The 26,212-nt window shown below is 32.6% G+C and overlaps 1 protein-coding gene and 2 long non-coding RNA genes across 3 annotated transcripts in view; 2 read left to right on the forward strand and 1 right to left on the reverse strand.

Moving 5' to 3' along the window:
* Positions 1 to 26,212, reverse strand: part of LOC127839947 (ZZ-type zinc finger-containing protein 3-like) — a 432,333-nt gene that overhangs the window by 127,982 nt on the left and 278,139 nt on the right. The gene's annotated exons all lie outside the window — the stretch shown is intronic.
* Positions 5,649 to 12,007, forward strand: LOC127837978 (uncharacterized). The gene is made up of 3 exons (XR_008029572.1): positions 5,649 to 5,876; positions 6,925 to 7,092; positions 11,202 to 12,007. It is a non-coding gene; the product is annotated as an uncharacterized LOC127837978 (long non-coding RNA).
* Positions 7,425 to 9,739, forward strand: LOC127837979 (uncharacterized). Its single transcript, XR_008029573.1, has 3 exons — positions 7,425 to 7,569; positions 8,967 to 9,095; positions 9,285 to 9,739. It is a non-coding gene; the product is annotated as an uncharacterized LOC127837979 (long non-coding RNA).

The raw sequence follows: 26,212 nt of genomic DNA on the forward strand, positions 1-26,212 counted from the left end.
AATTCATAAAGTAGATTTAATTTGCTTTCTCTAACAAACTTTCGGTAGACTAAATATTTATACATTTATCCTTAAGAAGTACCTTATAAAGAGCAAAGTTCTTTCCCTTGTTTGCGAAATTGGGACGAAAAAAGAGGTCCACTGTAAAAAAAGTTCAATCTCTTGATTCTTTTAAAATTAAGTGTGGCCATTCTTTGTTGCGCTGGATATGCTCTTTGTTAAAACAGAAGAGATGATTCTTACTGAAGCAAATCTTTTACGAAGGTTAGTCAGATATATTTCAAACTGGAATTGCTGGAGCAAACTGGAAAAAATGGATGGATAATACTGAGAAGACAGGCATGTGTATTGTAGCTTACACATCTGAATTTACAGGAACATAATCAATGAGTTTCCTGACAAGAATTTAATTTACTGGAAGGGTATCTTTGATTATGTTTAGTGCATCACTGAATTACAAATGGGAAGCCCTATAATGAGAAGAACATCAGCAATGTCCTCTGTAAAGAAGGTAGTATCTTTTTTAATTTTATTTACTGTTCAATGATAATGTACAGTAGTACAGTATGGTTTTAAAAGAATTAACAAACTCTGTAGCTTGTATTCACTTGTCGCACTTCTAGATAATTTTATAACAATCAACATCATGTTTTTACCATGTTTATATTTATACTTGTGTGCAAAATATTAAAAAAAACAACAACAGATTTTTACTCATAAATTCATTTAAAATGAGAATCTTTTTTCTGTGATTAATTAACATTGTCCATGAATGCTTCTATTAATTTGAGACAATAGGCATTTGCAATTATCATAAAGTATGCTTCTTCACATATATAATTATATTATATTTTTTGTTCAATATTTTAAAAAAATGCATGGATTGGTAAAATATATGTCAGGGTATGTACCAGTTGTGATTAGTTCTAAATACAAAATTTAAGAAATTGGGATCCATCCTGGGTCATTGGTATGGGGTAATTGGTATGACAAGCGGGCACTTGCGTAAACCTGAATCACTTTACATGCTTTACCAACACAATGACTGAAATAGTTGTGAGATAGTTCAGTTACTCATAATATACTTTAACATAATGCCATTCACTAATTGAAACTAATGCATCAATTTAATTTCATGGAAATGTTTTACACATCTGGCTTAATGTACATATGAACAAAACACAGGGAGAAAGCAAACCATTTTTAAATGTTCCTATTTTTATGAAGTTAAATTTTACTAGTTGAATCATGTCAGGATGACACAATTTATTCTTGCAAGTTCCTAATAATTATGCTATTAAAAATATGTGTCCATATAATTGATATTAAATTTCCATTACATTTTTTTTATATATTCAAATGTTTGTTCATGTGTTTTGGAAAGATACATAATTATGAGAATGTGTTAAATCTGTTGTTTTTTTCAGTTCAAATCTTTAATAGTTTTTTTTTTTTCAATTGATTTTTGAACACATACACTGATACCATACATGTCCGCAAAAAGCTTTATTTAGTGCAAAACAAACAACTTCTTTTGAATTAATATTGTCTTATAAGTTATGTTTTTGACAAAAAACTTAATGTGAATATTATTCTTAACTATGGTGTTAAAAGTGAAGAAACAAAAATGGTATTATTTAAATTATTTGAGTGCAATGGTAGTAAATGCTCTACACAACACAAACATTGTCTATTTTATGTTTCTTATTTATTTGTACAAGTTAATGGATTTAAAACATTAAAACAATACCTTTACTTATAATAATAAAGACAGTATACCTTATTCTAATATTTCTCAACAAAAAATGGTATAAAATAACTGAATGTAAAAAAATGATAAAATTCGCAGCATTGCTTTTTACAATATAAGATAAAATAAAGTGGGTTTTGCAATGTTTACAGCATTATTATAGAACTTTCAATGGTATAAATGGACATTTATTGTTGATAGTTTTCTGTCAATCTGTGTGACCACCTATAAAGAAAAAAGGTTCTAAATAACTTCTTATGACATAACAATTTTATTTGAACATATCAATCAAACTGCATTTAATGTGTCCATATGGTTTATAGGAAACTAAAAAATAATCTTAAAGCGGGTATATACGATGTTGTCAAATATTTATGAATTTATATAAACTGTGTAAAAAACTTATTATATATATATTTCAATATAAACCATACATGTACGATGTGCATCTAAACTTACGAGGGGTGTTCCAGAAGTTTGTGGATTTTCGCTATAACTTTCATTTGGTAACATAAATGGACAAACAAATAGCATGTTAAGACTATTTCGTCCTTTCCAAATATACTCTCCAAATATCATGGAAATACATAAAACAATAAATATATTTCAGAGATTTAAACATGTGCACAATGCGCACACCGACGCACGTGTAACGTTTCTGTTCAACGTCAATGACGTTATGAAGTTAACAACTGTCAAATCTTTTCCACATAATCACCTCCAACGCGAATGCACTTTATGTGTCGGGAAATTCACTTGCCAAAAGTGTCTCTATACCAGTCAGCGTCAAAAGACGACACGATTCGCTTTGCTGCAACTGTAAGTTCCTGTTTACTTGCAAAGCGAATACCGCGCAACTGTGATTTAACTTCCGAGAAGACGCGGAAGTCCATAGGGGCCAAATCCGGGCTGTAAGGAGGACTTAGGCGCTGTAACGTGAAATTTGCCGTAAATTCTGTTTATCAACGACATTTAAACCAAATTTAAATTCGCGTAACGCTCATGCTTATAATAAAATACACGCGTGCGCCGCATGTCGTTACTGAGGTCTCTATGGCAACGCGTTTCAGACGCGCTTTATGTAATTCATGCATTTTAGCTTATATATAAAGTCCGTGATAATTGGTTTGTATAATATGTAAATTTCATTGACTTTTACCAGCAAACTAATAAGTTATAGCGAAAATCCACGAACTTCTGGAACACCCCTCGTAGTTTAACGGTTTATAATACAAAGACGAATGCTTCGGTTATTGTAGGAAAATATATACGTCACTATCGGCTCGGGGCGCTAATTTGTCTTTGCTGCATTTTATGAAATTCGGCTTTAATATATAATTTTTCTTGCCTATTTTGTGTTATTGTAACATATTTTATCAATATATTACAGTTAAACACATATAAAAAATCGTATATACCCGCTTTAAAATTAGTAATTAAATATTTCAGACAGTAAAGATTAACAATGACCTTAGTTAAAATTTGACACTTTTTCTTCATGGCAACTGCATTTATAGTAATAAAATTAAAGATTTTGAATGTTAATGATGCCATATATAAAACAAAATGAAATGATTTTGTATTGTCCCCATGGTTTGTGTTCTAAAATTTCTTTGTAAAAAACCTAAAAACTCAGAAAAAATGATTGTAAAGCATACAGCAACAACAAAGTATTGCCATCAATATGATATAAATATGATTGATTACCGATGAAATCTGATAATAAACAAGAGCACCGCATATCTGGTGCCACGCTGGACTGTGAAAGCTTGTCATAATTTTATATTTTTGTAGAGGTCACAGTGACATTGACCTATAACCTAGTGACCCAAAATGGGTGTGGCGTTTAGAACTCATCAAAGTGCATCTACATATGAAGTTTCAAAGTTGAAGGTGGAAACACTTTTATTTTAGAGCCAAATGTTAAGGTTTTAGCACATTGCCTACAGCGGACGGGCGGACGTTGGAAAACTAGCTGGCTATGACAATAGCTCGGGTTTTCTCTCTCCAAAAACAGCCTCGCTAAAAATACAACTTTGAGCATCTTACAACTGTAACTTACCAAAAACAAATCTCATTGGTTTAAAAGTCCTAGTGTTTTGACAGTTTTTGTATAAAACGACATATTTGGTGCATTTCACTACATGTTTTCAGTAAATTTTCTTCAACAGTGAAAACTTTTCAAACCTACATTAAAATTAGCCATTATTAATATTCAGATAACTTAAGTTTAAGTTGTTACAATAACCATTGCGCAAAGTTAGCCAAGTGTGTGAGCCTTGACCTTTACTTCCAGTTAATAATTGCAGCGCTTAAACAACTGAAGCTTGATTGGTCATTGTTGGCCCCGTTCTACTTAAAAGTACCCGGGATACTCTTAAGTACACTTCAATGTACCCTGGGTACAGCCTTTTATTCCTGCCTAAAATCTGATGTCATCAAACGCACTTCCGAATACGAAACACAATCCTCTTTGAACAAAACCTAACTCAATATTCTTTTTTGAGTACGAGTTTCGATAATATCATCGCGGAGGCCATTTCACAGAATATTAACAGAAACATTATTATTTTGAAAATAGAGCCAACAACAGCAGTTTTAGGCTAAGTATTCCTGGGTATGCTTAAGTATATTTTCTGTACCCAGGGTATATTGTAGCATACACAAGAGTACCCAGGGAACTTTCAAGTAGTACCAGAGCTGACAAAGACCAATCTAACTCAACTGAGCTTACATGTCGACAGGTTGTATCTCACAGTCTCTACAGTATATTTTATTTTACGCAGTTTTGACAAAATGATATATGCATGATATTATTTCCAAAGAAATGGATCTTAATGCAGAACTTCTGCTTAAACTGTAAATGTGACAAATTCAACAATAAAGTGACAACCGTATACACATTTATAAGAAGCGCTGTTGACATATCAATTAAAATTGTATACAGTAATCTACGTTTTTGTAAATAGTTGCATTTATATTATACTGCTGTGTCAATGAATGACAATTATACAGTAATCTGTGCTAAAATTAATTGAATTCATATTAGAACAGATTACTGTATAATGGTCATTCATTGACACAGCAGTATAATATAAATGCAACTATTTACAAAAACGTACATTATACAATTCTAATACATAATTTTTACAGAAAAAGTAGACTTTACCCATGTTTACAATGAATCAATTCTATCACTCAGCAAACGTCACATTCGTCGAGTTCAACTTGGCGTCTTGTGATGGATAAAGCCTTGTTCAAAACGAAAGTTGAATGAATTGTCAAAAGGAAAATCGAACAAATCATAACAACAATCGATTCGAACATGTAAAATTTCCTCTTTTAGCAAAACTCCAATCCACAATCGTACACAATAGATCCTGCACAATCAACGCAGGATTTCCGTTACAGTTATTCCAATGCCCTATCAAGATCTTAATATAGATAAAGGTTTAAATTAAGCAAATTGATGTTGCGCTCGTAGATTTCGTAGTCTACGTTCGGTTCTCCGAAATATCGTTGCATACGCCACCATATTTATGCTAAATTACTGAGTAACGTGAGCCTTTGAGCACACGTAACTTTACGTGCAAAAATACGGTAAACGTAACTTTACGAAGTTTATAGAAACGCCACTAACTGAACGTTTTGCACTTGCGCATGATTTTTGAACGTACGTAGTTTAAAGAAACGGTCCCCTGGGGTGGTATTCCAGTAGCTTCTTAAAAGATGAGGATAAGACATAATCTTATCTTATTTTTTTTCTTAACTAAGGATAAAATTGAGATATTTCTTAAGTGGTATTCCGAGGAAAATCTTAAGTTAATCTTTATTAAGATTTGCCTTAAATCTATTTTTAACCTCAAGCGGAACGAATGCTAATTTGCATAAATTTTCGGTTTTTACCGTTCTAAATAAAGTAACGGAAGTTTCATCTGCGCATGGGCGAACATTTGTTGCCAGACGATAATGTCAACAAAGATGGCTGAAATAGAAAGCAAGAAGAAGCGGTAGGAAAACTTCAGCGCCAACGACTGCTTGTTGCTGGCTCAAATTATAAATGAGCCGGTTAAAGAAGGGTCTATTTTGACCCGTTATGCTTATCTAAAAAGCAGATTCAATCCATGTAAGTATTAACAAACGTTATTTTTCATTATTCGTTATGGTGCAGCTGTCAATTTTGACATATATTAATTATGATATTTGGCCTCTTGTTTTGTACACACATTTTTTTTTAGTCGACAAAGTTAATAAATTTGACACGATCATGCATTAACACTTTCTTTTTATATAAAATATACTTATTATAAAAAATGATTTTTAAACTGGTTAACTAAAATATGTCACAATTAGGCTATTTGACAGATGAAAGTAGTAAATGTTTATGACAAACAGACACATAACAGTTTTGCTTACAAGCATGTTGTGGAATCATTAAGTTGACAAATGTCAGCTATTTTGTAGCATTACTTAAGTCTATTATTCATGATAAAAGATAGTTTGATTTCATATTTTCTAGCCTTAAAGGGGCCTTTTCACAGATTTTGGCATTTTTTAACTTATTCATTAAATGCTTTATATCGATAAATGTAAACATTGGATCGTAAAAGCTCCAGTAAAAAATCAAGAATAAAATGCAAAAAAGGAAAAGAACATTGCCCGGACCAGGTTTCGATCCATTGACCCCTGGAGTCCTGCCAGAGTCCTGAAGTAAAAACGCTTTAGCCTACTGAGCTATTCCGCCGAGAACACATGCTTAGCGTATTTTATACCTTATATAAGCAATCTTCGTAGTTTCACAAAATTTAACGACAAAAACAGAACTCTCCAAATTATTCAATCGTTTCGCGTTGCAACGCTTTATAAGTTTTAGGTTTTAAAATCGTCAAAAGATGCATATAATGGCTCTATTAGACCATGGTAAATGGTCAGTATTACTGTTTCCTCACAAATATCATGACTAAAACGGAAATTTGCGAATCTGAAACAACTTTTTTCAATTTTGTCAATTTACCAAAGCGTGAAAAGATCCCTTTAAAATATTAAACCTCAAGTTTATTTATTGTTAGCCATAGTTTGCAGTGTGGTACAACTGTCATGTTTGATTGTGTCTAAATACATACATTTAAAATTAAACTCTATTACAGTTTGATATGCAAATATCATATTTTCAGCAATTACTTCTGCATCAAAGAAGATTATGTGGGAGACTGTCTCTTCCATTTTCAATGTGAGGGCAGAGTATCCGAGGGAATGTATTGTCCTGCAGAAAAAGTGGGACAATCTGGTACAGACCCACAGGGCCAAATATCAAGACCATCTGTTGGCACAAAACAGAACAGGTTTGTACTTGTATAAATAATCAATTTTTAAATAAATTTTAGGAAAGCAACCAATCCTCAAGGTTTGGTTTATGTAATATAAGGAGTTAAATTCTTTTTTGTTTAACAGTAAAATTGTTTGGACCTTATTGTATACATAAAAAATCTGTATTATGATCAATAATTCAATAGTTTTTTATCAAGTCATCATTATATTTAATTATTCAACATTTTTTGTTTTAGAGTAATTGATAAAATATCAAATATTTGTTCAAAAATATTAAACATATATAAAATATGCCATAAAACCCTCAATTAATCACCCGATATACACAAAAGAAAGAGAAGTGGGGGAGCTGTCAACACTGTCCTAGGGCCTGTAACAGAGGCAATCATGGACGTTGTGGGCAGAGGTTCATCCAACATTGTTGGAATTGGCGAACACACATTGGACAGCGGGTTCCTTCAACTGGATGCATTTGATGCATTTGGCGATAGGTAATTTAATTTAAAAAAATGAAGGGTGGGGGGGGGGGGGGTAACAGTTATAATATTTCATTTTGTCTGACCTTTTCCTACAGTTCCTGCTTGTTAGAATATCTGACCCATTACCAATTTTTCCAATTTGTAAAAAAAAAACAATTATAGAATAATAGCAGAAAAGTAGTAAACAACACTATTCTTCAGTCTCTATCATATCCTAGTATACAATACAAATTGACTAACACAAACAATCCCTAATGCACCTAGGTTCTTTTTTCCCCTAAAAGGTCAAAAAAGGCCTGTTTCTTCACATGTTTTACACGTTTATTATCTTATCCATGACATGTAAAATATATACAGATACAAAACAATATGACAAACATGCATGGCCAATCTTTACAGATTTGTTATACCAATAGACATTTTTTTAAATATGTAACAAATTAACAATAATTTTTCTTATCATAAGTGTTGATTTATATGACACATCATAAAAACCAGATTGCCAATGCCAACCTTTGATTAAACAACTGCAATAAAATAATACACATTCACAAAAGACTGAATATTGTAGATCAAGGCACTAATGCGCGTATTGAAAAATATTTTAAAAGAGCAAAAACCAGCTAGAATTAGATCCTAAGTGGACTGGTTGGCAATGACCTTCTGTATTAAAGTTAAATTATATGTTCAGGTACTGTAAGAAACTTGACATTATTGACAGTGATAAAATATATTTCTTTTAAGACAAGAAGCAGAAATGTATTTCTTTTAAGACAAGAAGCAGACTGCAGTGCAGTTAATATTCATTATGTCTAATCAATAACCTGAATTATAAATATTGACCAAAAGACTCAAGTAAAAAATACTTAGATATCACCCTGACAATATTAGCTACTTCTTTTTTGCAAAGGGGATAACTCCACAAGCACTGTAGATTAATCTCCCTTTATAACAAGTTTAGCGATAGATTTTGACCTAAAGATATAGGAAACTTCATTGCTGCAAATGATATATTATCATGTAAGAAATAATAAATATTTTATGAATGCAATTGTAGAAGTATTAACCCGGAACTTTATAATACAGTGTACTAGATATCTATATTGTAAATGCTAACTAAATGATAATTTTTATTATGCAGCCATGACATATCCTTATAGAGCTATAAACACATAATTACATGTATCTGTACAACAAATTATTCCTAGATTTCAAAATTAAATAGCAGGTTTTGGCAGTAATATTGAATAAATCAGTGTTGGAGAGCGCAAAATTTAACTTCTCCGGTTTGGTAAAATTGACAAAGTTATTTTCAACATCAAAGTTATTTTCAACATCATAAGCTTATATGCAATATGTTGACAAAGCAGTTAATTATAATATTATTTTTTTTAATTGTTCGATCACAGTCCTGGGGCGTCACAAGGAACACAAACAGCTTCTGCAGTCCATCTGACGACTGCAGCGCTAAACAGTTTTAATCGTCCTTCGCCAGTTACTGGTAGTGCATAGGCAACCTTTGCGAATGATGACACAAGGTACTTACATGTATCTTGTACACATTATGAATAACAAACTATTCCAAAACATTAATCATGCACTCAGACACTATAGCTTTGCCATAGATATTTTAGTTTTGTCACCAATATGTTAAAACATTGTGAAATTGTTATCCTGGTTAAAATGTTATGAAATCCCTCAGTCACTTGTTATGATTTTTATTACAGTAATGCTACAATCGAAACTGTCTGCTGCAGTTGCGGTTGCCACACTCGAGTTCAAAAACTCAAAGAAGAAAAATTAATCCTACAAATAAAACTTCTAAAGAAGCAGCTAAAGCATGAGGAATGAAGTTGAATTTGTGGCACATTTATTAACTTTGTTATGAACTTTTTGATATTTAAAGGGGCATATCAATGGCCACAACAGCATTTCATAATCAGAAATAAATTGTTACATAAAAGAACTTATTTCTTATAACACTGATTCGGTAATGATAAATATTCTCTATATGTATTTGAATAATTATAACCGGTTTTCCCCGGACACTTTTCGCACTTGCTGGAAAATCGTAATAGTTGAATATTTAAGTTATGATAAAATGTACATACGTATTACAAAATGCGAATGCTCAGTGACAATTATAGACATTTAACATTACTTCAGTGTAGAAAAAACTCATCCAAGCTTGTGAGTTCTAAGTTTAGACCATTGGGTCCATGTTGGGAACAATATTTTACGCTTTAGCTATATTTTTTCTTAACAATTTCACCAAGCAAGTATTGTTCCTCACGATTTATAATCATAAAAAAAGGAACTTTAAATTTAACTATAAAGAAAAATACTGAAGATATGCCCCTTTAATACAGCATCAAAAAATAAACTGTTAAACATGTTACCATTATGTTATTATTTGCTGCTGTATATTTGTTACCAATAACCTGTAATATTTTTATTTAATAGTGGCCAAGGCTTGTGTGTCTAGTTTTCTAAGCCTCACATGAAACTTCAAATAATATCTAAAAGTATGTATTAGCAATTTGATCCCGGTATCGCAGTCCATTTTGTGCAACTCCTGCATTCATATTGTTGTTATCATCGTTCTGATCATCTTCCTGTATGACTGGATAATCATCAGGTATCGGAATGTTCAGGTCTTTGCAGATGTTATGCAACACTGCACAGGAGATGATAATCCTTAAATTAATTAAAAAAACAACTGATTGTTTGCCATGTTGCAATAGTTTACAGTAAGCACAGTGTGTGCATTACAAACTTGTTGGCTGTGTATACAAAAATATATTTAACTGATGTATTTATTTTTTCCTTGCATTTTTCACATGTGAACAGTGTTGTTGTCACATATCCAGCACTAAGTATATTATGTATTAGCAGTATTTACTTAAGTTACAAAACTTATTTTAAATGTTTTCTTCTAGCTTTTGGCTATGCAATATTTATTTTAGTTTATTTCACAGCTTCTTACCTGCAGACTCTTTCTGGTTTCATTCTAACTTCACCATGTAACACACCCCACCTTCTTTTCAGTTGTCCGATTCCTCTTTCTACTTTTGCCCGTGTAATCTTCAATGATCTGTTTCAACATAATATTGAAAATATGAGAGTTTTAATTACTTAACTTATGTATGTCTAGAAAGTAATATAAATTAATCTGTATGTACACATGTAAAGAAGCAAGTTACAAATGTACTATAAATCTGTTTTACATGGTTATAAAACTTATTACATGCAAGAAAATGTTTTTATAAACAGAGCAAAATACATATGTAAAAAAAACGAATTAAACTCCATTATTGGTAGGTACTGTTTTTTTCTTCATCAAGATACTTTACCATTACAACCTATTGATTTGATTTAATATTTACACATTGAAGCACTAATTAATTTAAACTTTCAATCTTCACATTCCTAAGAAAATTCATCTGCTTTTTATTGCGCTATATAAAATTATTCATGCAGATGTGTTAGAAATAACTGTTTTGTCAATAAATTGTATGCACACTTAAATAAATTATATTGTTATAATGTGTTCGTCATTCATGCTATAAACTGTTCATATAAGTTAAATTTTTAGACAAACATTTTTTTTAAATTATTTTTTTATAAATGGATACCTGTTGTAGGCACTCTGACTACCTGGCTGTGGATTCAGATATGGTGTAAGCAGCCATTCTGAACATGCATATCCACTGTCGCCCAGAATGTGATATCTGCCTCTAAAGGGAATATGCCCGTCCGCAAACATCTGGCGTAGACCACTGTTATTGAGAATTCTACTGTCATGCACACTTCCAGGCCAACGTGCAACAATATTTGTTATTTTGTCAAAAGCATCAATGACAATTTGAACATTTATACTGTGAAAACCTTTTCGATTCACATACACTGCTTCATCTTCTGATGGCGCCTTTATTCGAACATGAGTTCCATCAATTAATCCTACCACTCTTGGAAATCGGGCAATTCCATGAAAATGTTCTACCTGAACATCTAGCTCTTGAATGGTGGTTGGAAATTTAATAAATCTGTTTACAAACCGTTGAGATGAAAGTTGTTGTGTAACCTCGTTAATTACTTTAGAAACGGTGGACTGTGAAACATTGTGTATGTCGGCATCATTCAATTGTATGCCACCAGTGGCCAAGAATCTTAAGGTCAAGAGGATTTTTTCCATGGCAGAGAGACTATTATGTCGGTGAGTTGCTGGCTGTATTCTTGGGCCAAGTAATTGTTCCAGAAACATCAACCCATTTCTATCAAATCTGTACCGTTCTAATAGTTGACCATTTGTAAGAAGATCAACTATATTTTCTCTAACTTGCATGATTGTCTACAAAAAAAGACAATTAAACTTTATTATTTTATAACGATAAAATATATAAATCACTTACCTGCATTTCATTTAAAATCCAATTGAGTTTTTGAACAATTCTCTGAAGTGCCAGTGCTTACTTGTATGTAAAGCACGTCACTTTCTGAGAATGCATTCATTCATTTATATCCATTATCCTTCAGTTATATCACAAATCACACAATTTCAATACACGGCAGTTAAATCCTTCCAATCTTTGTACAAAAACGTAACGCGTGTCACAATAACGTGTATTATTATCAACCACCATTTCAAAATGGGTGGGGTAATTTTATTGAAGAAAAATTAAATATACAATTCCAATGTCTTTTTAACTTACAAACACCATCATTAAAACAATATCTAACCATTATGTTGAGATGTTTTTCATATTTTCCTGAATAATGAACGATGGGAAACGTTATTTTCGCAATAAACCATAACGCATTTATAACTTTCACAGTTTTACAAAGTGCATTTATCACAACACAGTATTGATTTAACAAGCGGATACAACCGACTATCTATAAATAAACTCGAGTTGTTGAGGCTACTTACCAATAGAACATCGCTCTTTATAAAATGTTCTCCAAAATTGCACGTCAATATTAAAATACGTGTAAATAAATGGGTACCGTAAATAAACAATGGACGCGTTTGTGTTTTTAACTTTAAGGACGAGTTTAAGGGAATAATTTTGTCTCTTAAATTTTAAGGAAAAAACGAACAGTTTTAAGGAATTTCTTAATATAAGAAATTTATGGAATACCACTTAAGAAATTTCTTAAATATTAAGGAAAAAACTGCTATTTTAAGTGAAAACTTATTACTTAAGGAAACTTCCACAAGATAAGAAGCTACTGGAATACCACCCCTGGTCTAGTTAAGTATTACACACCGATAAACTATTAAATGTCTACAAAAATATTGTGTTTTTTTTCACTGTAACAGTTGAAATAATTAGTAATTTATTAGGGAAAGTATAATTTAAATGTATCAAACGAAATGACAGCATTGTCGAGATTTGGTTTACTTTAACAATAATATTACCGAAGTTTTTGTTTATATCTTTTCAGACGATACATTTCTTTCATTTGTTAAATATAGAAAATCACCCACCGTTTTATTAATAGATTCCCGACAAAATGTATCAATATTTCGGACAATATTATTAAAACGCGGTAATACTGCCTGAAAGGAAGAGCTGTGACTGCTTTGGTCGTTTTATTTACATTTAATTACGTAATTTAGATTATAGTTCTGATCAGGTTTCTGGACAGTTAATAAAAAACAACTACATTAATTAAATAGTTGAATAGTAAAAGTAGAATGCATTTCATTCATCATTTACATTACAGCCGTTATTCGAACAAAATGTGTAGTTACTAGAATTAAATATACAACCATTCGCAATACATTGGGACGTAGATTTTCTAAGATTTATCATTTTGATACCGTTACTACTTTGAATATTATTTACCTATTTCCTGACTAGTTTGTAAAGGAAAGAGATGACATTGAGAATTGAATCGTCTGATTAGAATATTATTGGTTTATTTGTCAGGACAACTATTTTGTTTATCCATCTCAATCAGACAATGTGTAACCCTGCTTATAAAAATAAATGTTTTTAAATCAATACTTATTTTGCTATATATTTTTGCAAATATAAATTATATATGCGTGAATGAAAAAGGGGCAACACTTGAAGTTAAGGCAACTAAAGCACACACGTGTGTTAAAGAGCACCCTTGTTTGTCACAAACGAATCGGCCATACCCATGACACAATTGATAATTTTATATGTTGCAGTAACCTATGAAACATTATTGCTTGGCGTTGGCCCAAGATTGGAATAATGCCGTCACAATTTTCTAGATCTAAATCTGCTTCTACGGTTGCCAATAAAAATTGTTTTCAATGATAATCAGCTAAGATTGTCAAAACTGATGACAATGTTACCAATACTATGTTTCATAGAAACATGTGATTATACCATTTATTATCATACTTTTTCATTTGTTTTATTTTTTTTACTAATATTAGCAAAAGCAAATGCGTACATTTACTTTAATTACATACATAGTAACCTTTTACCAGGTTACAGCAAACCTTAAGAAGACAGACGCAAATTATGATCAATCTTTTGTTTAAATAGACGATCAGTCTTGGCGCCTGAGGTACCACATTGTGCGTATAAATATAGACATGTTTATTAAGTAATATAGGCCACCGGCCCAAAATACAGCATTTACAAAATATATCAGGCAGAGTGATACATAATCATATAATCATACATTTTAGAACATTAAAGCAAAAAAAAAGAAAAAAGTTTCTGAAATGATACACATGATTAAAATGTTAGATAGAGCATTACAAAAATATATTGAAGTATGTGTGTTTAAAATTTCTTTTCTTCTCACAAGCGACTTATGCAAAAACTTAGCAATCCTTATTACATTATGTTCATCTTTTAAGCATTAGATAGCATATAACATTTGATAAGATCGGTTTCTTAACCAGTCAGGTTTGAAGAATGTTTGCCTAAATGTTTCGTATTCATTACATTCAAAAAAGAAATGATATTCATCTTCAACTACGCTTATATTATTTTTTACACATAATGGACAAAATCTTAAAGGTCTATCTATTGATAAATGTCGACCTTTCTCAATCATGAGACCATGCGCTGAGCAACGAAAACTTGACAAAGTTTTCCTTAAAACAAAAGACATATTTATATTCAGATATGGTTCACAGTACAAATCAGTTTAAAAAATCTATAATGCAATGCTTTAGGAGAATTGTCAATTTTTGATTTCCATACTTGAAGATAACAATCTTGTAATCGTGTTTTGAACAGATGTATAAAATTGTCTTCATGCCCAACACCTTGAGCAAACCAAATATAACCAAATCCATAACTAAATAGTAATTCTCTGATATGACTAGCCCATGTCCTTCTACCTGCATCATCTAAATCTTTTAACATTTTATAACTCTGGTTCGGGTATCTATGATTTTCCAAACGGGTGATTTTCAACCAGAACTTGATGCAATTTGACATATATGTTATACATAAAGGAAGTCTACCACATTCTCCTAAAGCTAAGATATCATGTGTGTTTTGCGGTAAATAACAATATTGTTTACAAAATTGTATTTGTACTTTTTCAATTTTATCTACATATGAATAGCCCCATATCTCGGACCCGTAACAAAGTATAGGTTTAATCATGGCATCAAAAACTTTAAAAAATATCTACAGAACTTAAATGACCAAATTTACGTTGATATCTAAATATACAAGCAATTGATTTTATACTTTGCAATGCTAACATTTTTTTTGAGTTTTTGACCAAAGAAGTTTTGGCGTTAAATAAACACCAAGATATTTATAAGATGATACAATATCAATGTTTTCTCCACAATATGTCCATTTTTCAATTTGTTTAACAACACCGCCATTTCTAAATACGATGATATTTGTTTTATCAAGATTGATTTTCATATCAACAGATTTACAGATTTTTTCAATTAAATTAATTTGCCTTTGCAGACGTATGATGGTATCAGAGAAACTGGAAACATCGTCAGCAAACATTAAAGCAATTAACTCATTTGTATCTTCAGAGACATATAAACCATGATCACATTTTGAGTGCAGATATGTAACTAAGTCATTTATGAAAATAGAAAAAAATATGGGACTGGCCATACAGCCCTGCCTGGTTCCAATATTACATGGGAAAAAATCCGTCAATCTGTTATTAACCTTAACACATGATTTTAACTTGCTATACATCGATTGAATAATAACCAAAAATTTACCATTAACATTTTTTCTTGCAAAAGCATTCCACAGTTTTTGATGTTGTATGCTGTCGAATGCTTTTGCAAAATCTACAAAAATACAATATAAACGACCTTTTTTCTTAGATAAATATTTTTGACAGAGCACCATTAATGTAAAAGTGTTATCTGATGTTGTATATTGTTTTCTAAACCCTGTTTGTGACTTATCTATAACACCAAAAGTATCACACCATATGGTCAATCTATTACTTAATATATGACAAAAGATTTTACATATAGAATCTATATGTGAGATACCACGGTAATTATTAGGATCGTTTATAGATCCTTTTTTGTGTAGTGGAGTAATTATGCTCTCGCTCTAATTTTCAGGAAAAATACCAGAATCAAAAATTTCATTAAAAATGGGATTTAAAAAGGGCAATATATCATTAATAGTAAATTTATACATTTCAACACAAATTCCGTCAGGGCCCCCTGAACGATTTGATTTCAAGAGATGTATACTATCAATGATTTCTTGGTTACAAATGGATGCGTTTAAACTATTACAATCGTATTGGATATTTTCAAGACTGATGTCAGCTTGCTCTTGAGAATTGTTTTCTTTATTTATGAATACATTTTTAAAATAATCTTGCCATTGAGTTTGATCTATACTATTTGATTGATGTTTACGGTTTCCTTTTAAAGTTTTCCAAAACATTTTAGAATTTTTCCGGGAACTAACTAGATCATTACACTTTTTCTCAGCTCATATGACTTTTTTGTTTGAACATATAGATTTGAATATACTTTTTTTAGCCTTATATGTCATAAGATCGTGTCTATCATTTGTAATTCTAAAATATCGTAAAGCTCGTGACTTAATTTAAGCAATATAACATTCATGATCCCACCATTCAGGCTGTGAAGAAGTAAAATATTTAGAATTAGACTTCATATTTTCCCCAGCAGTTTAAAAACCGTAATAAAATCAGAGATATACGAACTTAAAGTACGATCATTACGATTTCTTAGATTTTCTTTAAAACATCGGAAATTTATGCAAAATTTATTATTAAAATCTTCTTTCAATTCTTCTTTCCAAATAAACTTCTGCCATAAACGCACATTTGAATCATAAATATTGCTTGTTGAATAATTTGTTTGTGTTGATTCATAACATAATTGACAAATAAGTGGAAAGTGATCAGAATTATCTTTATCACTGATTTTAAAGTCAGAAATATATCTAAATAAACTTGATGACGCAATCATATAATCTACGACACTTGCACCATTATTAGCAAAACATGTAAAATTACACTTTATCACCAAAAAGACGACCATTTAAAATATGGATATCAAATGTACAACATAATTCTATAAGTGATAAACCAAAACTATTTTAATGTTCATCTTTAGAATTTCTTCGAATTGCAAAATTATCAGATGGGTAATCATTATCATTCCCAAAAATAAATGACAGATCATCTTCTGGAATAAAATCGTTGAAGTGTTTGATCCTAGAATTTAGATCGCCTGCCAAAAATAATTCGGTATTTGGAAAATCAGCAATAATGTTATTTATTTTGGTACATAGAATATCAATAGAATTGTTATCGTTTCCATCATAAAAAGTTGAGTATTCAGGTGAAACATAGGCAAAAACAAAAATAATGTCATCTAAATTTTTAAACAATGAGCCTTTAAATAATAAGACAACACATTCAGTAACATCATGACAAATACGTTCAATCAGCCCACCATTAATTAGATTATCTTTTATATAAACTGACACGCCTCCGGAACCTCTGTAAGCGGACTGTCTTTTCGGTCGAGAATAACAGAAATGGGTATAACCATGAATATCAAACATATTATCTTTGACAGACCACGTTTCGTTTAATCCAACAATATCAAATGTTGAGATATAATTATGAAAATCTATATCATCTTTGTATTTTAAAAGACCTCCAATGTTCCACGTACAAATATTAAGATAAGATTTCACAGAAGAAATGTTATTATGAAGACAATTTGTTGGATCATTATTGTTATCATTAATTATTATCCTGTTGTCATTCAAACTCGTTAGTGTATTACGCTGAGAGTCAAAATAGTTCACAGTTAAGTCAGTGTTATTTTCATTTAAATATAAGTCATTGTTAACACTTATGTTATCACAGGAGCGTTGGCCGGCAACCTATTTAAATGATGGAACTGGACGCTTTTTATTTTCGTCGTACACATAGCTGTTTCCATTTACGATAAGTTAATCAAGACGTAGATAAGCATTCTTTCCAGCTGCAAGTGAATCTTTCTAGAATGGAATAAGAGAGGATCTAGCCTTCCGGACCCGCTCCGTAAAGTCCTCACTCACACGAACACGTTTTCCACTTCCGGTATCAGTCGCAGATGCCTCATTAGAAGTTGCATCACTGGTTTCGTGCTCCAGATCGGATTTCCTTTGCTCTCGATATCGTTTGATAATGCGTTCCTTATCCTTAAAGAGAGAAAATTTAACGATCAAAGGACGTGGATAGTTTTTCCCTGGAAGACGGTGGGCACGTTCAATACCTATTGCCGATTCATCTAGCTTAAGGTCACTTTTTATATAGTCTCGTACTTTTGACTCCGATTCGTCCCATGTTTCATTTCTTGATTCTTCAATGTTAGAAAAGTTCAGATTTTGACGTCTTGATTGACCCTCGAGCAGATCCAATTTATATGTAGAACGTTTTGATGTTAATTCAAGCTCCGACACATTTGCAGCAAGCGAATTTACAGTTTCCGCGACCATGTGGTTTTGTTCTTGTAGTTTTTTGTTTTCTTTTTTTAAATCATCAACGGACTTCTCCAACTTATCAAATTTTCTGTTAAGATCTTTGCAATATTTTTGTATATCAATCAATATGGTCATTGTAAGATTTTCATGTTCACTAGGTGTAACAGTTGTGTTATGTTCACTAGGTGTAACAGTTGTGTCATGAACATCGCCGGGCTCCATAGAATCGGAAAACGAGTCAATACTACAAGCAATGGATGGGTTATCAGATGGATCATATGTATTATCGAAAGTATGTCCGGATGGGAGATCTCTCTCGTTCTGAGAATTTGTAAGCCAAGCATTCATAGTTGACTGGTTGGAGACTAATCGCGAAGTTCTTCTCGTTTGGGGCTTCTCGGACGCCTGGGACGGTAGGGAAAATAGGTCTAATTCACTGTTATTTGTATCTGAGCATCTTCCCTGACCTCTAGCTCTTGAACTACGTCCTCCAGTCCCGCGTGGATAACCACCCCTAGAACCAGGTCCAAGGTTCGGTTCAATGCCGTGCACGGCTAGGAGTAAAAATAGCGTCACACGAATGCACAGCGATATACTGGAACCACTAACAATCAGAACTTGTAATTTTGTTTTACATTTAATAGGCTGCGTGAAACAACCTATTCTAGCACGCCAAATTTCAGTACAGACGCCCATTACGCTCTAAACTAAGTTGCGCTCTATCCAAGCGTATCGAAAAAAGAGATAAATGGAGGTTTTACACTAAGCCTTATTTACCAGGTTCACGATAAACACGATTTCTCGATAAATAGTCAAGTGCAAGTAGCACAGCTTGTGTCACTAAAAATAGATCATCGACACGTATCAAAGTTATTTAGAATAAAGTTTCTTACAATAAGTCTCTCACCTCTAGATTAAAAAAATCAGTATGATACATCCTTTCATATTTCACACAACTTAAATTATCCTTCTATAATTCGCAATTCACAGTTTAAATCCTTTTTTTCTCCGCAAAATATAAACAAACTTCAATCAAGGGAAATCATTCTACTATAAGCCAGTACAGTGCCCGACAGTTTATCTATATTTCTCTAAAATATCATGTGAAAGGTATATTTAACAATTATTAACAGATGTGATGTCGAACATATGTCAGGCTGAGAGATACATTATATATATCTCCACAGAGAGCGGACCAATACCGAATCAATATTCGAACGCATTTTAACAATTTGTATCTTTAAAAAAAACTTCTTATATGCGAAACCACATGATGTAATTGCAATAGAATGCCCCCCACCCCCCCCCCCCAAAAAAAAAATCTAAAAAAATTAACCCATATTTAAAACTAGTAAATAACTTCAAAGTCGGGACAATGTATGCTCTTTATCAGCAAAGAGCTCAGGTTATGTCATCATTCCAGCCGATATGGGCATGTTTACTGGAGATGGGCGGACTGACAAGCCTTAAACAACCCATGTAAGTGGGAGCATAAAACAAACGCCCTTCTTAATTCCAAATCATATTGACACAATCTAAAAATATGTATTTTCAATAGATTTCTAAAGCAAAACACTAATGACTCAAACAACAATAACACTACAGAACAAATGCAATTGAATTTAGCAAAAGATTAGGGCTAGAGTGTTTTTTATATTGATGGAAATTCGCAATAGATGACGGATTAAATTAAGATCTTGCTTAACGTGCATTCATCTTTTATTTCAACTGAGTTTTAGCAGAGACCGGTACCTTTACTGTTAAAATGATTTAAACAGTTGTCGTTTTATCACTGAATTATATGCAATAGGGCATTTGAAAATAGTCACTTTTCTCACTGTGTTTGATAAACATTGTACATTTATGTGTATAAGTCACAGAAAACATCTGATATTTGCTTTTTATTTCGGAAGAATGTTATGTTCGCTATGGAGGGGATATAATTTCCTCTTCATTTGTTTTTGTAAAACTACAATTTATTTGTCATCTCACAAGAAAAAGAGCAATTTAACGAAAATGTTAAACTACATAACATAATAAAAACTTCTTATATGCGAAACAACATCATGTAATTGCAATAGAATGCCCACCAACCCCCACGCCCAAAAAAAAAAATTTTTTTTTAACCCATATTAAAAACTAGTATATAACTTCAAAGTCGGGACAATGTATGCTCTTTATCAGCAAAGAGCTCAGGTAATGTCATCATTCCAGCCGATATGGGCATGTTTACTGGAGATGGGCGGACTGACAAGCCTTAAACAACCCATGTAAGTGGGAGCATAAAACAAACGCCCTTCTTAATTCCAAATCATATTGACACAATCTAAAAATATGTATTTTCAATAGATTTCTAAAGCTAAACACTAATGACTCAAACAACAATAACACTACAGAACAAATGCAATTGAATTTAGCAAAAGATTAGGGCTAGAGTGTTTTTTATATTGATGGAAATTCACAATAGATGACGGATTAAATTAAGATCTTGCTTAACGTGCATTCATCCTTTATTTCAACTGAGTTTTAGCAGAGACCGGTACCTTTACTGTTAAAATGATTTATACAGTTGTCGTTTTATCACTGAATTATATGCAATAGGGCATTTGAAAATAGTCACTTTTCTCACTGTGTTTGATAAACATTGTACATTTATGTGTATAAGTCACAGAAAACATCTGATATTTGCTTTTTATTTCGGAAGAATGTTATGTTCGCTTTGGAGGGGATATAATTTCCTCTTCATTTGTTTTTTGTAAAACTACAATATATTTGTCATCTCACAAGAAAAAGAGCAATTTAACGAAAATGTTAAACTACATAACATAATAAAAACTTCTTATATGCGAAATAACATCATGTAATTGCAATAGAATGCCCCCCACCCCCACCCCCAAAAAAAAATATTTTTTTTTAACCCATATTAAAAACTAGTATATAACTTCAAAGTCGGGACAATGTATGCTCTTTATCAGCAAAGAGCTCAGGTAATGTCATCATTCCAGCCGATATGGGCATGTTTACTGGAGATGGGCGGACTGACAAGCCTTAAACAACCCATGTAAGTGGGAGCATAAAACAAACGCCCTTCTTAATTCCAAATCATATTGACACAATCTAAAAATATGTATTTTCAATAGATTTCTTAAGCAAAACACTAATGACTCAAACAACAATAACACTACAGAACAAATGCAATCGAATTTAGCAAAAGATTAGGGCTAAGGTGTTTTTATATTGATGGAAATTCACAATAGATGACGGATTAAATTAAGATCTTGCTAAACGTGCCTTCATCCTTTATTTCAATTGAGTTTAAGCAGAGACCGGTACCTTTACTGTTAAAATGATTTATACAGTTGTCGTTTTATCACTGAATTATATGCAATTGGACGTTTGAAAATAGTCACTTTTTTCACTGTGTTTGATAAACATTGTACATTTATGTGTGTAATTTACAGAAAACATCTGATATTTGCTTTTTATTTCGGAAGAATGTTATGTTCGCTATGGTGGGGATATAATTTTATCTTCATTTGTTTTTGTAAAACTACAATATATTTGTCATCTCACAAGAAAAAGAGAAATTAAACGAAAATGATAAACTACATAACATAATAATGCTAACTGATAAATAAGTTGAAGCGAATTGGTAAGAGAGTGGCCGTTTTGTCTCCCCTCGCGAGAAGCCAATTAACATATTGAATACAGATACAGTCTGGGTTTTTTATTGTAAAAGGTCTATATAATGGCACTAGATAAAAAATGACGATACATACTGCATTAACTCTCACAACTTTCACGTATAAATTGATAATAACGAAAAATCATGAATATAAAAAAATGGCCTTACACGCACTTTTTTGTTTACTGAAATAGCTTCTCTACATTCAGTTTTAATGTTGTCTTTTGCGGTGGGTATAAAGTGGACGGAAAACTACAACGGGCGAGGCATGGTCAGGGGTGATAACCCCCCAAAAGGGTTAGGGTAAGGGTTATGGTTAAGGGTCGGATTAGGGTTAGGGTTGGGTTTAGGCTAACCCAAACCCTAACCCGACCCATAACACTAACCCAAACCCTAACCCTAACCCTCTAACCCCCCTTGCGCAATACCATACCATGCCTCGCCCGTTGTAGTTTTCCGCCTCCCACCCCACCTGTCCGTTGTGATAAAATACAACCAAAATCACCCCGGATGTGTGAATTGAGTTCTTACTGTAAGGTTAGCACGGCAATATGTACACATGCTTTTCGCCAATGGTGTTGTAACCGAAATATGCATCACTCTCAGTTGCGCCACTGACACGGACCTGTTCCCGAACTTCTCGCGTTTCAAGTGCGGTTACCTCATGAGCGAGTTCGGGGCCTTCCGGTCAACCAACTTAGAGGGAGGAGCGATTGAGATGAACTTTACATGTGTGCTGCAAGTCTGTAAAGGCGACTGTGAAGAGGTAATCCAACTCACGAACATTTAAGCGTGGCTTTGGTTGCGACCAATCGGAAAGATAGGTACTAAACTGACGAACATTTAAAGGGGCCTTTTCACGTTTTGGTAAATTGACAAATTGACAAAAAAGTTGTTTCTGATTCGCAAATTTTCGTTTAAATTATGATATTTGTTAGGAAACAATAATACTGAACATTTATCATGTTCTAAATTAGCCATTATATGCATCTTTTGACGATTAAAAAACCTGAAAATTATAAATCGTTGCAACGCAAAACGATTTAATAATTTGGAGAGTTCTGTTGTTGTCGTTTTATTTTTGTGAAACTACGAGGGTTACGTATATAAAGTATAAAATAAATACTTGATTGAATGAGGACGGGTGGCCGAGTGGTCTAAATCGTAGACTTTTACTCCAGGACTCCAGGGGTCAGTGGTTTGAGCCCTGTTGAGGTTTACTTTTGTTTTCTTTATTCAATTTTAGAATTGATATTTTACTGGAGCTTTTTAGATCCAATTTTAACATTTATCAATATAAAGCATTTAACGACAGACTTCAATACATGCCAAAATATGTGAATCCACCTTTAAGCGTGGATTCGGCAGCGGCCAATCGGAAGGATATGTACGTAACTGATGATGTTCATACACTATCGACCCGGATGAGCCTGTGCACTCAGCTAAGACTAAATAGGGGCGATATTTCCGTTTATATGGATTTTTGGTTAAATTGACGTCTGATCTTAACAATAATCAGTCCAGTCTGCGGCGGCACAGGCTTATTTGGGATGATACATTACGCACATGCATTAAGCCCGGTTTTCCCAGAGCGCTGCTCTTATATCATGAGTTAATTTAATGTTCAGTTTCACATAAACGTATTTTTTATGAATTCCGTTGATTATAATAATTTCTTCTGTGAACGAAGATAAGGATTTATACTTTTCCTGTTATATCTATTTTAACTGTTTCTTGTAGAGAATAAGGGATTTAAAAGGTTTCAGCAACATTAAATACGGGAAGTTTTTCATTGGATGACGGGATTGACCTCTTTTGCCAGATAAAAAATATTTTGTAAGATAAAAAAGGATTTAAACTTGCATAATATAGATGATAACGTGTATTACCGTTTCTATCAAAGTCCAACTGCATGGGCTATGCCGGTTGGGGACGCAAGAAGCGAGATGTTACGCCTGCCAACGTGACAGGAGAAATCAATGCATCGAACAAAGTCCCGAGCAAGCAAGAAAGCGTGGGGTCCATTGGACATGACATTGCCAAAAGACAGACAGAGGATTTCGATATCGACGTCGGTGCTCGAGTAAAAATTGTGGAGAAATATTCCGAAATCCGTGAGTGATTTTTACTAAAACAAATACTAAATACCGTGTAAATGTACACTGGGCAAATTTAACTGTTTGATTATCAGTAGAATTGTTTCACCATTTTCAAAACTGCAATTTATCTTTAAAATATTAAACGACACTTTGATGAAGGCGCTTGAAAAGTATTAAAATGAGATAAAGGCATATTATTTTTTTACTGACATGTGATGTGTATAATGTTTAAATCGACTTATCATAAACACATGCAACTTACACGTTTTTAGTATAGCATGTCTTACTTTACATTATTGATTTTATCTATATTTCTTTATTACAAATTACAATCACTATATTCAGAAATCATCACAGAAGAAACGATGTGCATGAATGGAGCAGTACTCATCACCACTATCGTGTTTCTCAGCACGGGGGTAATTTGCTTAGCAGTGTCCACTTTCGTTTTCTACCGGAAATTCGCCAGTGCGCATGCTCAGGCGTTGTGAGGACAGCGACAAAGTGATCTTCCCGTTCGGAACGACTCGGCTCCTTACTATAGTGTTCCATTCGACAAGAACATTTAAAGCTTTGTTTATAAACGTTGTCTTTTTCGCTTGTTCACGTCGGTATATTAATGGAGAACAAAAAAACATGCAAACAAAAAAAATATTTATATTTTTAACATTATAATGATAAATAAAAATGTTAATTTATTTGAGAATATATAGTTAAATTTATGACAATTTTAAAAAGTTATTCATACAAAAATAAAATGATTTCTTTTTTATGTGCATGATACGTTTTTCATTTGTTAGATGTCAACTTGCAATATGTTCCCCACTTCGACTACACTGCCTTTATTACGATATAAAATCTGACATGGATAGTTTTTTTCACGTGTGAAAAAAACTTTACATTCAGATCAACCTAATCAATAAGTTGGTTTGATAACGGGATTGCGAAGATTATAACTGTCATCGTGTAATAATTCGAAATATTGTAGAAAAGTCGTGTACGTTTAAAATCGCTGACGCACATGACATCTAGGGCGACAAAAGCTTTAGTGACCGATGGCACGCGACAGTTTATCGGAATGGTTGGATGAAAATCGTCCAATGTTTAAATGTCATGTGTCGGAGAGCATTGCCTCTAATCTCGTTGCGTTTATGCATGTTGATTATCTTTTGTCTGCCTCAACAGTCGACTGTTAAAGTGGAAGTAAGGCTGAAACAGTTTCTATATCAATCTTATCAACACGAGTATCTGACGCGACCCAAAAACCTCGTTAACAAGGTTTCGATTAAGCCATATAAGACAAGTATCAACGGCCCTGGCGGCAATTATTTTCAGCATACCGGAACTATTTTCGAAATCATCCTTGATACCATTAGACCAATTGACCTGATAAAATTCTCATTATTATTAAAACCAAACATATGACTAGCAGAGTGTTAACAAATTTTCTCTATAGCCATGTACGAAAAACACTCCGCCTATTTGAGGCAATGATGTTCAACCAACCGCAGCCATTTTAAATATCAACCGCGATACCACTCCTGCAAATATTCAGACAAAGTTTCATAGAACTTGGACAAAAGTTGTTACTTGAAGAGTGTTGAGAAGGGTTCACTACAGTCATATAAGGAAACTACCCTCACATTTGCCGTCATCAATTTAATCAAATACAACAACTTTAAAGTCAGTGAAAATGCCATTAAAATATTTGGAGCAAGTTTAATCATGATTTGACCTTAAATGTTACTCTTTTAGTTTAAACATCTTTGCATTAGAGCCGTATAATGAAACAGCCCCGCCTAACAGGCGTCCACGCTTTAAAATGAACATTAAACTTTGATAGTTAGACCGGATTTATATCCCGGAATGACAAACTGCACGTTATGGGAGCGTGGTGCAATAAAGAAGTTCCG

This window comes from Dreissena polymorpha, chromosome 7 (genome assembly GCF_020536995.1).
Source record: "Dreissena polymorpha isolate Duluth1 chromosome 7, UMN_Dpol_1.0, whole genome shotgun sequence".
Lineage (NCBI taxonomy): Eukaryota > Metazoa > Mollusca > Bivalvia > Myida > Dreissenidae > Dreissena > Dreissena polymorpha.